The sequence below is a fragment of the Trichosurus vulpecula genome, chromosome 6 (genome assembly GCF_011100635.1).
Source record: "Trichosurus vulpecula isolate mTriVul1 chromosome 6, mTriVul1.pri, whole genome shotgun sequence".
NCBI classification, from domain to species: domain Eukaryota; kingdom Metazoa; phylum Chordata; class Mammalia; order Diprotodontia; family Phalangeridae; genus Trichosurus; species Trichosurus vulpecula.
The window spans coordinates 202,926,485-202,937,155 of record NC_050578.1 but is presented as its reverse complement, the minus strand read 5'-3'; the positions used below and the strand labels follow the sequence as shown (position 1 = coordinate 202,937,155).

General features: G+C 37.3%; 1 pseudogene; it reads left to right on the top strand.

The window, feature by feature from the left end:
• Positions 1–1,660: 1,660 nt before the first annotated feature.
• Positions 1,661–10,317, top strand: LOC118854887 (annotated as a pseudogene).
• Positions 10,318–10,671: the final 354 nt, after the last annotated feature.

Genomic DNA, 10,671 nt, shown 5'->3' with positions numbered 1-10,671 from the left:
CAAGAGGGTTGAACTGGATGCTCTCCCTAAGATCCTATCCAGTTCTGAATCCTTTGATCCTGTGTACGTAGATCATAGAATGTCAGAGCTGGAAGGGACCTTAGAATATGCTGCGTTAGAGCTTCTTTTTCTTCTTAAATTACCGTGGCTTTACTATTTGTACAAACGACATATACCGAGCTTCCTCTAACTCCTCCTCCTCCTGCCCCTTCCCCTCTCCCTTCCCTTAGCAATAGAATGTAAGCTCCTTGAGGGTAAGAACAGTCTTTGTCTCTGTATGTCCAGCACACTGCACAGCACCCTGTCAACCGAAGGTGCTTAATAAATGTTGAATCGAATTGAACCGGGATGCACTTTGTACCCAGTTCACAGGTGTCACACACCCAAATCCAATCAGGAATAACAGGGAAAGAGAATGACTGTGTGTTGAGTTGAGTAAGGAGAGATGAGCCCAAAAATCTTTTCCAAATGTAAAGTTCCCATTCTCTGAGATCATACGATTATATTATCAAATGTATTATAGATAGAAAGCAATGAGAAAGCAATGTTTGCAGATTTCAAATCTGAAATTTAAATTCATTTAAAAAAATGGAATTTAGATGACAGGTTTATAATTACATATAATTATAGCCCTCACAAGTCATCAAAAACATTCAGAACGAGCAATCTAGAAGTCATAGATTTTGAAAATTAGGCTCCCTTCCACCCTAGGACTTCCATGTTTCAAAAGATCAATGATTTTGTCAGTGTAGATGCCCCTTGCCTGAAGCAGATGGCAACCCCTCTAAGCCAGCCCACTATGCTATTTTAAGTTATATAAGCCCACATCGATCACATTTATTTTTACCTTAACAGTTAACAAAATGCATTTTAGCCTCAATGGTTGTGTAATCTCCTTATATAACATGCTAGAGAAAATATTTGATTTCTTTCTGAATAAAATAAGTGATTAACACAAAGTTAAAACCCTGGTCAAATTTAGAAAGCAAATTTATCACTGTAATGGACTTTGAATTAACATATCTCATCTTTTTTTTTTTTAAATGACATACTGTTGGGTGGTCTGTCCATGGAGTTATTTCATTAGTACCACAGGTAGATAATAAGCAGAGCATAGAGTTGAAAAGGAAGAGATGGGATTGGATCTTATTTTGGAGATTATACAGTTGGGCTTTCAGTGACACCAAATTGCTGCCTGCTATAAAACCTGTCTTCTTTAATATTAACATTCTGGAAGTATGGCATAATTGGTAGTGACCTGGCTTCAGAGTCAGAAAGATTGGGTTCAAGTCCCATCTCTGACACGTTTTGGCTGTGAGACCTTGGCTGAGTCACTTAGCTTTGTAGTCAGTGCTCTGGGCAGTTCTTTATGGATACTTGTTGAGGATGTAATGGAGGTTGCATTCATGTTGGGATGACACAGCAGACCCTGGTAGTCTTTTGGTCCCCTATTCTGTCATGGCTGCAGAGGAGCTGGGAGTAGGCTGTGTCAAAACTTCATCAGGTAGAATTGGCTGCTAAGCCCACTGAGTGGGCTTAAAACCAGAACTGCTTTGCCCTCTGTCTCTCTGTTTCTTTACCTCATGAGTGTGCCAAGTCTCTATGCCTCCCTACATTTTACCCAAAGGGGTGATAGAGGAGCAGCATCCCTTGTTCCAACATGGCAGCCAGAGAAGGAGGCCTAGCTAGGTAAGTTTGAGACTGGGCCTCCAGCTTCCTTTTTTGTTTGTTTCTTTATGGATTGTAGGTGATAGAATATTAATTCCAAGATGGACATGTCCATCTTTTGAGGCAGTCAAGAGTTCAAAAGATCTTGACGTCAGCAGCTCCACAAAAGATGCCCTCTCTCTGTCTACTATGGTGCTTCTTGGAGGAGGGGATGCCCACCAGCCAGAGGGCAAATCCAAGTCTTAGCCTGGCTTGCCAGAAGTCATGGACCTAGAGGAACTTGGGTAGTGCAGACCTGAAGTGAAATGTAAAATGAAAATTTCATGGGCCTGAAAACTGTGTCTTGTCTAATGCTTTAAGTATCAGCCTCCCAGAAGAGGATAATAGTAGTCATGTTACTATAGCCTCTTTATTAAATTCTCCATCAACAGGAGGGGTCTTGTGTGTGTTAGGTATTTTTTTTTGTGTGTAGAGGAAATAAACAGCAGTCCTCTACATAATCTGTATATTTAGTAGCTTTCTACTTCCTGTTTTGGGAAGACTCTAGACAGAAGCCAAAAACTTTGTTTTAAGTTCTTTCATTTATTAGTTCTTTCCCTGGATGTAGATAGCATCTTCCTTCATAGGTCCCTTGTAGTTGATTTGAGTATTTGTAATATTCAAAATGACTCATTTACTCAAAGTTATTCTCAGAACAATATTGCTGTTACTATATACAGTGTTCTCTTGGTTCTGCTCATTTCACCTTTCATTATTTCATGCAAGTCGTTCCATGTTTTTCTAAAATCAGCCAGCTCGTCATTTTTTTATAGTGCAGCAATATTCCATCATAATCATAGACCACAACTTTTTTAGCCATTCCCCAATTGACAGGCATCCCCTAAATTTCTAGTTCTTTGCCACCATACTTTCTTATCTTTCTAAAACTCTATGTAGCATTTGATATTGTTGACCAGCCCCTCCTTCTGTATATTGTCTTCTTTTAGAGTTTTCATGACCCTACCCCGTCATAGTTTTTCTGCCTGCCTAATGTTTTCTGATTTCCTTCGCAGGATAATCATCCATGTACCTACAACCCCTATGCCTTGGATACACTCCCAAAATTCTGTTCTAAGATTTCTCTTCTCTATACTTCCTATCTCTTGGTGAACACATCAGTTACCAAAGATGTAAGTACTAGTTCTATGAAGATGACCTCCATACCTAAATATGGAAGTTCAGATCCACAACCACAACTGCCTGCTTAACACTTCCACCTGCATGTTCCATAGGAATCTCAAAAACAATGTCCAAAACTGAACTCATTATATTTATTTTCTAAACCCATTTGTCTTCCTAACTTCCATAACTTTGTCAAAAGATGAGCATTCTTCCAGTTGCCCAGATCCCAACCTGGTAGACATCCTCACTTCTTTATTCTAATACATTCTTCCCCATATCTTGCCAAGTTTTGTCAATTCTACTTCCTCATCAACTCTACCTGTTGTCCTTAGGCCCTCTCATCTGAACTACTGCAGTAATGTCCTAACTGGTCTCCTGGTGTCCAATCTCCCTCCTCTCCAGTCTATCTTCCACATGTCTGTTAAATTGATAGACCATGTCCAACTCTGTGCCTTCACAACACAAAAGCCTTCAGTTGCTCCCTCTTGTCTTGAGAATAAAAATACAAAATCCTTATCCTGGTCTAATTTGAACTTTTCCAAATAGGAAAAAAATAAAGAGCTATAGAATATGACTTCCCAGTAAAAAGGAAGTTCTTTGAGGTCAGAGACTGCCTCGATTTTGAATTTGTGTCACCAGCACCTAGCACAATGCTAGCACATAGTCGGTGCTTAATATGTGCTTATTGACTGATGTCAAGGCAAAGGGAGTATTTAAATTATTTATCCATTTGGAAAGGGAATAAGAAAGCTGGTTATTAATTAGTATACTTCTACATTATTAACCCCTTTTAAAATCCTCTACAAGTTTCTAAAGGAAGTCAAAAGTAAACATGGAGGGTTTTTATAAGACAATGCAGCAAAGAATGAAGAAGACAAAAACATTAATCTCAGTGTCAGAAGACCCAGGTTTGAATCTTACCATTCCCATTTTTGTGCCTGTGCACTTTTGCTGTAAGGCCTTGGGCAAATAACTCTTTGATTCTTGGCTGTCTTATTTATAGAATGGAGATAACAACTACCTCCAAAGTTGTTGGGGACATCACATGAAGTAATGTATGTGAGAACTCTTAAGAAACTGCAAAGAATTCTCTAAACACGAGCCATGATTCTTCATTTTCAGGGAAGCTCATAGACTGCAGAATTTAGAAATAGATTTCCAAATTCCTTCATTTTACAAGTGAGACCAAGGTACAAAAATGTTAAGTGATTTTCCCCAAGGCCACTTCACAGTGAATTGGCAACAGAGTTGAGGCTTGAAGCCCAATTATCTTTATCCACTTAAATGCTTCCTCCTTATGCCTCACTGGTGCCATAGAATAGAAAGATCACTGGCTCTTAAGTCAGAGGATCTGCTCCTTGTATCCCACATGAACAGGGTCAGGTCAATTAGGACATAGTCTCTCCCTGATCTCCCCCTAGTTTGTTAGCAGATTCTCCCATTTTCCCTAATATAAGTTCTGATACCATTTCCTTCGATTAGTCATATTCCCTTAAGTTAAGGAAAGGCCTAAGTAACTTACAAATGACCACAAATGGTGACTATCCATTTTATATCTACATTCTCTCCAAATACTTACATATGGATCACTAAAAAAGCAAGGGCCTTGCTCATGTGAGGAAATTTTAGGAAGCAGTTAGAGTTCAAGCTAGGCCTTAAAAACTGTAGATAAGGAAGACAGATTTCTAGGCTCAGGGAAGACTACAAACAAGGGTATGAGGCGAGAATGAGACTATCATGTTGGTGGTACAATGAATGGATGACTAGCTGGATTAGAGGGTTAGGACATAGTAGAAAGGAAAGGCAAAAAGGATGTTAATGGTTAAAATTGTAGAAGATCTTGAATGCCAGGATAAGCAGCATACTTAGTAATAATGGGGAGTCACTAAAGATTTTTCAACAGAAGAATAACACAATGAAAATGGTATCTTAGGAAGATAAATGTGGCAGTTATATAATCTGGACTGGGGAGGTGGGGTGAGACAAGATTCAGGAAGAAAGAAGGCCAGTCAGAACCATATATCAATAACCTAAATATAAGAGACCCAAGTGAAGGGCTTGACTCTAGCTCGATTATCTTTATCTGTATATACATGTGTATGTATATATATATATATATATAATATGTACATATATTATATATATATATATATAAAATGTGTGTGTGAGCATATGTATGTATTAAGTGTATATGAAAGCATAATTAAAAGTTCCTTAATCTCTTAATTAAGATGGAAAAATCTGGTAAACTCCAGTAAAGAATTCCAAAATTTTCCCCCAAAGAAGATTTTTTAGTTTATTATGAAACAATGCTCTTACCCCAAATGGTGAATATTCATTTTAAATCTATATTTTCTCCAAATACTTACATTGATCACTGAAAAATCAAGAGCCTCACTCTCCAGTTCACTTCCCAAGGACACTATTCCTGATGGAAAAATCAAATTGATATTATTTCTTAATGGAGGTCATAGTAGAGGAAAGTGAACATATTATTTCCAATTCACACATAATTTATAGATTCCAAAGTTACTTGTGAAACTTTGAAGTTAACTTTTAGATGCCGATACCCATGGTGTCTCCATCTATTACTGACTTATATTAACAGTTCGAACTGGTTGGGAAAATCCCAATCTATACTCCCTTTTTTCCAGAAGGAAAAAAATTCCTTTTTATGACATACATTTTAAAACACATTAGGCTTTCTAAAAATCAAGACAATAATAACTGTATTGACTAAAATACCTGTAAGTAGCATAATCATTTTATTTTATTATTAGAAATAATTCCGTTCTGTGGAAGCTAGGTGGCGTAGTGAGTAGAGCACCGGCCCTGGAGTCAGGAGGACCTGAGTTCAAATCCGGCCTCAGACACTTGACACATTTACTAGCTGTGTGACCTTGGGCTAGTCACTTAACCCCAATTGCCCTGCCAAAAAGCAAAAAAAAAAAAAAAAGAAAGAAATAATTCCGTTCTTCCTCCACAAAGCCACTGATCATAGAATCCCAGACCAAAGAATCCTTGAGTAGGAAGTGACTTCAAAGTTTCATCTAGTCCAACCCTACCCTAAAATGTTATCTTTACTTTGCTATATTAACTACCTTAGTTTTTGGAGAGCTCAACAAAAAATTCAATTTAAGCAAACATTTATTAAGTGCCTACTATGTGAAATCACTAGGCATAGAGATAAGGAGACAAAGACAAAGATGAAAAATTACACAGTCCCTGTCCTCAAGGAACTTATGGTTTAATGGGAAAAGAGGAGATATAAAATGTACAAAGTTATCATGATAAAATGTAGAGTATAGGGTAAAAGTAAAACCTTTTTTTATCAATTGGTGCACCTGATATGATGAAAACTGGTCCTTCTATCAGGGAAAACTTCGTGGTGGAACCGGCATCTTCAGCAGACAAAGATCAAGAAGGGAGCTGATTCACAGCATGAAGGATAGTATAATAAAAAGACATGAAGTCAGGAGAGGGAAGGATGAGAAAAGAAGATACAGAATAAGTCAATTTGGTTACAACTGGGATGTGAAGGGAGATAATACCTGAAATGCCAACGATGGCCAGAGACAGACTTTTTTTCTAATCCACTCTGTATGATCAAGAAAAATCAATCTTGCTTTTTGAACAATGACTTGAGGGAAAGGGAAAAGAATTAGAATTGAATTTCCGAGTCTTTGAAAGAAAACAACAATAACAATAACCTCTAATATTTAGAAAGTACCAAATCTGGAGACAGAAGACCTGGCTTTGAGTCTTAGTTCTGTCATTTACTGGCTGAATAACTTTGGGCAAAGCATTATAGAGGATCCCATTTTGAATGTTGGCTCTGCCACTTCCTGGCAGTTTGGCTTTGGTCGAGTCACTATCTCTCTCTGGGCCTCAACTTACTCATCTATGAAGAGAGAGAATTAGACTTCATGACCTCTAAAGGTTCCTTTCAATACAGATATTCCATGCTCTATATTCTAAGGCTCCTTCTAGTGCTGACATCCTATGTTATATGGTCTAAGGTTCTGTCTAGCTCTGACATTCTGTCGGTGCCTCTGTCTCTGAGTATCTGTCTGTCTCTGTGTAAAGAGATATGCATAGATCTCTTTACATATATGAAATTATATCTCTATATACATAGAGATGTATGTATAAATAGATAAATATAGAAACACACAAGGTGTTCTGAAGGTCTTAGTGGAGCTCTAACAGCTATAAATACATGTATTAAACTGAATGAAGATTCATTGGTGCAATTTTATTCTTACCATGTAAGAGTACTTACTGTACATATAATATACGTATGTATACATATGAGAACATATACACATACATACACAAAAAATTGCAATAAACCACAGCACTTGGGAAAATAAGGATTCTAGTTAACTGAACTTCCTAGTCAAGATTAAGCAGAAGACCTTGTTGCTTTCAACTGTTGTTACTTTGTTGGATTTATGGGTATATCTAATGATTCCACAACCAATGTGACCACCATCACAACGTGAGTACCATTTCAGAATCTCAAAGCTGAAAGGAACCTTCAAGGTTAGCTAGTCTTCCTACCTGCAGTATGATAATCCTTTATGATATCCCTGAGAAGCAGTCATACAGTCATGATCTAAAGATCTCCAGGGACAGGGAACACATCTGCCTTTGGCATATTTGAATGCTATATATCTAATTTTTAGAAAGTTTTTTCTCATGTCAAGCCAAAATCTACTTTCCTCTAATATCCACTCATTGCTTAGTTCTACCTTCTGGGACCAAAAAGAACAAGCCTAATCACAGTTCCTCATTATAGTAATCTTTGAGTATTTCTCCAGGTTAACCCTTCCAGCTGCTTTGATGGTACTTTTTATTTGGTATGATCTCCAGTCATCTCATCAGTCTGGATACTGCCCTCTGCCTGTGAACCAGCAGGCCAATCTCTTTCGTAAAAATATAGTTGCTAGACTTCCTCACAGTACTCTCAACTTGATCTGACCAGAGAAAAGAATGCTGATATTACCAACATCTTTGTTCTGGAGCAAGGTCCCTATTGATGTTGCCTAAAGTCACTTTTAACTTTTTTGGCTACTGCATGGCCATTGTGGTTGTTAATATCAGTTTTCATATCATCCAGGGATACAGGTGCTGAAGGGGTTGGTGATTTGGATAATATGTACTAAACCCAGGAAGTTAACTTTTTTAAACCAAAGTCCTCATATATGTGTAAACAGGCAATGTACTCAGAGTGCAGAATGAAGTATATGTATGTATTTACACACACACTATATATACATATATACACATATATACAAATACACATACGTACATAGAGGAGTTGACTGTTTCTTCATTGTGGATTGAAGGAGGAAAGGTCCAATTAATTGGAATTTGGGTTTGCTTAACTCATAGATTTTTAGAGTTGAAAGAGTATCTGGTCCTTTCCCTCATATTCAGATGAGAAAAATGAGGACTAAAGAGAGTGAATGACTCATCTAGGTTCAAATATTCAGTTGGCTGATAAACTGTATTAAGTGTCTACCATGTGCCAAATAGCAAGTTCCTGGCAGAGCTGGGATTCTAGTCCCACCCATCTGATTCTACATCTTGTACTTCTTTCTAGGTCTAACTAGATAGGATCTTTGGGAAGGGAAATTTCTTACTTGCTTTTCTTTTTGAGAAAGGTGAGGCTGCTGAGTAGCCAGAATATTTGTAATTTCTGTAAAAGACAAATCAGGGTATTTAGCCTTAAAACAACCCTTTTCTCATTTAAAAAACAGTGCATAGGTCTTCTGATTTTAAAAAATCATGATTTTCAATAATAAATTGTTATCCCTACTTGTTGTGGCTGAAATGCAATTGTGAAAATTAATTTAACTTTGATTTAATAAAAAAGGAGTTGATCAACAAATAATCAACAAATAGAATTAATCAACTTTATGGCAAAAATCCCAATAAGAATCATTGGGGTTTTTTCCCCTCCAGGTACAATTTTTAAAATTATTTTTTTTCTTCAGTTTCAAATTCTCTCCCTTCCCTATTCTCCTCCTCTAACCCACAAGAAGGCAAGAAAAACAAAATCCATTAAAATATGTAGTCATGCAAAACAAAGTTCCACATTAGGCATGTTAAAAAGAAAAAGAAAGAGAAAAAGAAATATACTTCATTCTGCACTCTGAGTACATTGCCTGTTTACTTGAAGGTGGATAGAATGTTTCATCATGAGTCCTTTGGAATGGTGAGATGTCATTGTATTGGTCAGCGTTATTAAGACTTTCAAAGATGATTATCTTTATAATATTTCTGTTACTGTGTAGTTTCTTCACCCAAGAGTATGGATAATAAAGAAAGCTAATTTGGAATTTGAAAACAAATTCAATTCATTTTCTTAATCTCTCTATGCCTTTACCGCTATTATTTCCTACATCTGAATTTCCCATTCCTCCTTCCTTTCCATTTACTAAAATCCTATGCCACTTTTAAGGCCTACTGTACTGCCACCTCCCCCATTAAGATTCCCTGATTTCCCAGTCAACAGTGATCCTTCCCTTCTGTAAAATTCAATGTAGTCTGAAAGTATGTTATTTGTGTATATGTCTTATCTTCCCCACTAGACTTGATTAAGGTAGGGACTCCATCTTGTTCATTGTTGGGTCCACTCACAGAACTTAGACTTGAAAATAGTGGGTGCTTAATAAATTGAAATGAATGTAAAAGCCCTTCATCATTTTAATTTTACCCTGTTGAAGGTGATCAAGGGACAGAAAAATCCTTTGGAGGGTTTTCCTTTTCTTGCCTTGAGGCCATCCACCTTTCCTTTCCTGAAATATAAACATCAATAGCTCAGTATACAAAAGCCACATCATATTGGGAAATCTCATTATAATCAGCTCTGGCTCAACACACTCAAAAGGTAATATGGTAGCGTGGATTAGTACTGGAAATACTAATGAATTGGGAGTCAGAGAACTGGGGTTCAAATCTGAGCTCTATCACAATCTCTCTGGGTGTTTTTGAGTCCATATGGCCATCCTTTCTTTAGGTCTACATTTCCTCCTCCATAAAAATAAGGGAGTTGGCCTTTCTGTATGACATCTTAGCTTGGAGGCGGCAGCACCAGGAGTTCCTGAAGCCTCTCCACGCCGCCCAAGAATGGTAGGAAGAAGAAAGATGCCAGCAAGTTGGCCAAGAAGGACAAAGATCCTGTGAACAAGTCTGGGGGCAGAGCTAAGAAGAAGAAGTGGTCTAAAGGAAAAGTTCAAGACAAGTTCAACAATCAGATTCTGTTTGACAAAGCAACCTATGACAAACTCTGCAAGGAGGTCCCCAACTATAAACTTACCACCCCTGCAGTAGTCTCAGAGAGAATGAAGATCCAGAATTCTCTAGCCCAAGTGGCCCTCCAGGAACTGCTTAGTAAAGCTGGTTTCCAAACACAGAGCACAAGTGATATATACCAGGAATACCAAGGGTGGAGATGCTCTAGCTGCTGAAGATGCATAAAATGGTTCAACATTTTTGCGTACATTTTCAAAAATAAACTTATTGGACTAAGAAAAAAATAAGGAAGTCCCTTCCAGCTCCAATTTCCATAATCCTATGAATTGATTCTTTAAAATTAGGTTAAAAATTAGATTTTGATCATCTGCCAAAGTCTAAGATAATTTGGGGGCATTTAATTGCCTTAATCATGATTCTCTCTTCTGTAGAAATGTAAGACCAAACCACTAATCACAGATATAAATAGGTTTTGTCTTTCTGTTAGGTATGTCCAACTCTGTGAGTAGAACATTAAACTTTCCTATAATTACTTTGCAATTATCCATATGTTTTTGCAATTCAGCTAAATTTTCTTTT